The 5156-nt window shown below is 38.2% G+C and overlaps 1 pseudogene; it reads right to left on the bottom strand.

Annotated features, from left to right (window-relative positions):
- Positions 1-920: 920 nt before the first annotated feature.
- On the bottom strand, positions 921-1166 carry LOC148018329 (uncharacterized; annotated as a pseudogene).
- Between the last annotated feature and the right edge of the window lie 3990 nt (positions 1167-5156).

Genomic DNA, 5156 nt, shown 5'->3' with positions numbered 1-5156 from the left:
TGTCAAGTCCTAGTGTTGATTTCGAGGAGTTAAAGGATGAGTAAACTATTAAAGAAGAGGAACACATAATGCTAGGTGGGGAGCTCGAATCAGGTATCTTACCTTCAATATAAAATATTCTTAGAAGATATATTAGAGAATATAAGCTTATTAAAGATAATTTCATCTCCCTTCTAGTTGTGCAAATACATCCTTGTCGCACAGAATACATGCAGGAGTTTGTGAAAGTTGCTCGCCACAGGGACGCTTTGTGAGATGGGAGCAAAGAATGATGAAGAGTACTCAACACAAGATAATTACCCAAAAGAAGAAGTTTAAATACAATGCAAATGTAAAAACATACTCATTGATTCAAGATACATGTTCAAAAAGTCTCTTGATCAAGGGAAGTTAAAGGATAGTGGAGTTAAAGGATATGTTCACGGCATATCATAATCATATGGCGAAATCAAGAAGTTTTTCAAAGCTTGTCTCTTGAAACATGGGAGCCATGCTTCTCTTTTATGTCATAGGTATCCAAATAAGTTCTCTTTACATTCATGCTAGTTTCAATAGTGAAGTTATTACTAACAACAATCGGTGGCTCCCATGATGACACTCAATCACATGAGCATGGAGGATTCTTCACGCACTAACCTTTTCTTCACTGCATATCCAAATGTTTGTAGTGAGGTACATTGCCACATATATAGAGTAGGTGACGGCATGGCGCAATTTTCTCCTCTCAAGGCGATATGAAGCTACCTTTCACTGCATTCAAAGAGAAGGTCATAATGATGTCAATACTAACAAAGGCAGGTTACTCATATTAATGCTCTTGTTAGTGGACCTGAAGAACCACATGAAGCATGGTCGCCGCCACCACCAATCGCAGCTATCAATGCGGCCTTTAATGTCGGGTAATCACAGTAACATCATCACTACACGATCCACAGTATTGTAGAGGGAGAGCCTCCGGAAGTTGAAGAGAGTCTTGCTTGTCATGCTTTTCCAGCTTTGTCCATGTAATCTTCATAAGTTTGAGGTTTTGAATCTTGAGTGAAGAGGAGCCAAGAGATTGCTCCGATGGCGGCGATGATGAGGATGCCTGCTACCACATGCTTCTTCTTGCCCCTGTAGAGGTAGTCGTCTAGGCCACTATGGGGTTTGTTGCCACCAATGCTCATGATGTTCCTCTTCTATAACCGGTTTAGTACCAATATCAGACCAAATTCCTGAACGGATGATAGGTTTCTTTTTGTTGAAGTCACCCTTTCAACACTGCTGAAGTCTACTTGCTATCGCTGATGTATTCAAGAGTTTTGCTTCACAATTATCCATAGGAGTGAATGGATTTTGGATCATTGATATATGTCGGACACTACATCTTTCGTCGTATGCATGGCCTTGGAAGAGTCACCATGCGAAGCCATGTCATAGCAGTCGGTGCCTTAGTCGTCTACTCTCCCCTCTTCTACATCTGCATAACTATCAGCTGGCTGGTCAATTGGCTCCTTTTTCTGAAGGCTCATCGAGAAATCCAAAGGCCACAAGGAACTTTAGACACAAGATTAGATAGTAAAAGGACCCGCATATAGTAAATGAATACATTTTTCTAGTTAGCAAGTATGAATTTTTATATTCAAACTAGGTTTTTAATTTTACTACATAGAAATGAAGCTATAACTAGTAAAATGACTCTTACTTACTAAATGTATGAATTTTTTCTAATTACTATGTAAGAAGTTTTGGATATAAACTAGTATTTTGATTTTACTAGATAAATGTATACAATACCAGAAAATAAAATAAGTGTCTCTATAGCAAAGTAAACAAATACTTTTTTAGTCATAGAAAACAATAATGTTTATAAAACCAAGCTAAGAAATTAACACTTGTTGCAAGCATGTTATGCTAGTGTGTTGTGCCTCAACCTATGTTGCCAAGTATAGGAGAGTTATTAGTGTGTTATGTCTCAATCTCCTCTTGCATGTTTTTCATCCAGAACACACTATTTCATGTATAGGTAATGATGGAATAAGCTTTTGTTGTAGCCATTGTTTGCACCAAACATACTATTGCAGTGCAAAGATGAGGATCTATAGAATTGTAGTGTGATGTAGTAGGTAATATGGAGATTTTATTATGGTAACATTAGAAATATGCAAAACTATTGAGACACAAACTTGTCAATTCAATTCCTGCATATTCATCTATTCATATTCTCATGTATGGTTTATGTTTGATATCTCAATAATCATAAATTAATTGCATGCACTTTTATTTATCAAAATTGTGCATGCACATGGTATTTATTGCAACAGAGAGATATTTATAGGAATTGACAAATGTATAACTTCGGTGAGAAGCTTGACCTTTGCAAGGCATAAAACTTTTAAATATTGCAAGACACACACATGCACATGATTTCAATCCTTCATTTCTTTGTATGTGGATGATTAAATATGCATGCGCATGCATGTTATCCTTCTTTAATGACACTTGAACGTTTTCATACTTGTGCAAAACTTAGGATAACCTCATAAATGAGCCTATTCAATGCTATAAAATGTAATAGATTTACTAAATTAACTCACTTTGTCACACACACACACACACACAGAGATTTTTAAAGGATATACCATTACATAAAATTTATATTTGTGTGTGTTTGTGTGAAGGAAAACAGAAAAGGAAAACTTACTAATTTATATAATGGTATATCCTTTAAAAATCTGTGTGTGTGTGTGTGTGTTAACCAAAAACTTCTAAAGGAACAAGTGTGCATGCGCATGTGCTAGAGCATTGCCCCTTTTTTTGTTTGTTTCAGGTATTTAGAAAAGGTTCATGTCTTGCATATTTCTTCAACTACTATATCATTTAGAGAAGTGGCCCAAAACTATCACAATGGCAGTTAGATTTACCAACAATTTTAGCTTTACAAGATAGGAGGTTTGGATTACATCCTTGCAAGGTCTATCACAAGAGGTTGAAAACATTTTGGAATACTCACTATTCTAGCAGCATAGATGAACCTTCTCTTTTAGGAAACTATCATAAGATGAGATAGCACCTCATTATAAGTTGGCCAATCAAATCATGCGTATTTTTTTCACCACTCATACATACATGGAAATATACTTGCCATAGAATCCCATCAATTCATCTAAGGTTCCTTCATAAATGATGAATTGGCACTTTTAGTTGCTTTATTGATTTTGTGTTGGTTCTTAAACCTAGATAATCCTCATGCACTTATCTCTATTCTATCCTAATATGAAATGGTTATTTTTTGGCAATAATTGAAGATGTGACTTGATTATTAAAAATATTAACTTGATTACATTGCTATCACTTGAAAGCTACATTACTAAAAAAACTCCCTTTGGATATAAGAGAAAACTTTGTTGAATCAATAAATATTTGTCATATTTTATTTATTCCAAGCTCAGTTTGCATGGAGCTTGTAAATATTTGTTGATTGTGAAGCCTGAAGCATAATAGCCAATGTGCTAGCATGCCAACCACTTGTAATCCAATGCTCCAAGATGACACCTAGGCCATCTAAAACCTAATTGCCCTTCCACTTGCACCAAGGGGTCGCATGACAATCAAAATCACTATGCAATTGGCCATACCATCAAGAACCCATATGAATGTCACTCCTGTCAAAATTATAGGAGGTGATTGCACTCTTCCACTTTAACCAAGAGTAGGTGCTCATGAATGACATTTGGTCCTCCTCCTACTTTATGTCCAATCAGTTCACTAACCTATATGCTAATTCACATGAAGGAACACCTACTCACTATAACCTTCCAAACTAAATTGGTAACAATCAAGTGAGTTAACAACAAGGTAATATTATAAGATGAGGCCCAAACTTCTTACCTTAAACTTTGGACCTTGTAACGTGTTTACTTGTCCACTTGTGGGACACGTCTTAGCAGCCTATTGTGAGTGGAGTCTAGAAAGTGCCACATGGCACTCGCAAGGAATGTCACAGGGTTTGAGATCTAGGTCTTCCCGAGTCTGCCCCGGAGTAAAAGTATCCGACCGTTCCCACTTAGGACCTGAAGTTAGGGTTTCTTTCCTATCAACCAAGTCTTTAGGAAGTAGCTAGCGTCGAGCTCCAAATAAACCACTTTGCGTAGGAGCAACAGAGTCAAAGCGGATTTATGCTGAACTTGGTTCATGGAGAATGGGAAACGAGAGGGATGGAAAGCTCAACCTTTCTGCACATAAGGCATAGTCCCATTCCGCTCCCCTAAAACAACATAGATCAGGATTCTAACTCTATTGAATCTAGGTCTTCACAGTCTCATTATCAAGTCTTTTAAGAAAAGTTCCCAGCTAACTAGGACCACCCTTCCGTAGGACGGACCCAAGTCACGTCACCGCACTTTCCTCGGGTTACTTAGTTATCAAATAACCTACCACATTACGTTTGACATGCAAAGGCAGCTTCCTTAATTAATCAATTTAAACACAGGTTCCTTCACGTAACTTAAGCACTAACATTTAAAAAAAAAACAATGTCAAGCAAGTTCCTTTTCCAAATATTTGACCTTTATTTATCATAGCCTTGGAATACATCAAGTATCATGCGCGAAGGCTATCCCAGCAATCAACAGGATTGCTGCTCCAAGTTTTGTCCCTAGACTAGTACACAGGCCTCGCGATCCAATCTCGAGTCACATCGGCCTCTTGTGCGGGATCCAGAGGCAAGGAATTTATAGCCAGAGTCTCCCCTGGCACCCAAGCATCCTCCCGCTCCAAGCACCCATAGAGAGACCTCTCACAGTGGTTTTGGTCCATGTACCCGGCGCGGCTAACAACCCCCTTGGATAGGGCCAAGCAGGCAGTTGGAGGTAACTGAACCTGCCTCTCCCTCTAGGCTATTAACGTGAAGCATTAAGTATTTGGCCTTGAATTAGTTTCTTGAGCAAAGAAGTTCAATAATGTACCTAAGTGTACAATCACGATCATTTCTGTGGTCGTTTGTACGACCAACTGCTAAGGTGTGATTCCTTTTTCCCGAATACTCCTAGCATTCGATCTTGGATCGTTTGCGACTTGGGGAGATTCCAAGGGCTTGGCAAGCTAGGTTGCTTGTTTCCCCTTATTTTTTGGGTTAGGGTTTGTACCCTACCGACCCCAATTATCCTTACCTTAGG

This window comes from Lygodium microphyllum, chromosome 21, assembly GCF_053477565.2.
Source record: "Lygodium microphyllum isolate KBCC chromosome 21, Lygodium_microphyllum_v1.1.10, whole genome shotgun sequence".
Classification (NCBI taxonomy): Eukaryota; Viridiplantae; Streptophyta; class Polypodiopsida; order Schizaeales; family Lygodiaceae; genus Lygodium; species Lygodium microphyllum.
This window is presented reverse-complemented; position numbering and strand designations above follow the sequence as displayed.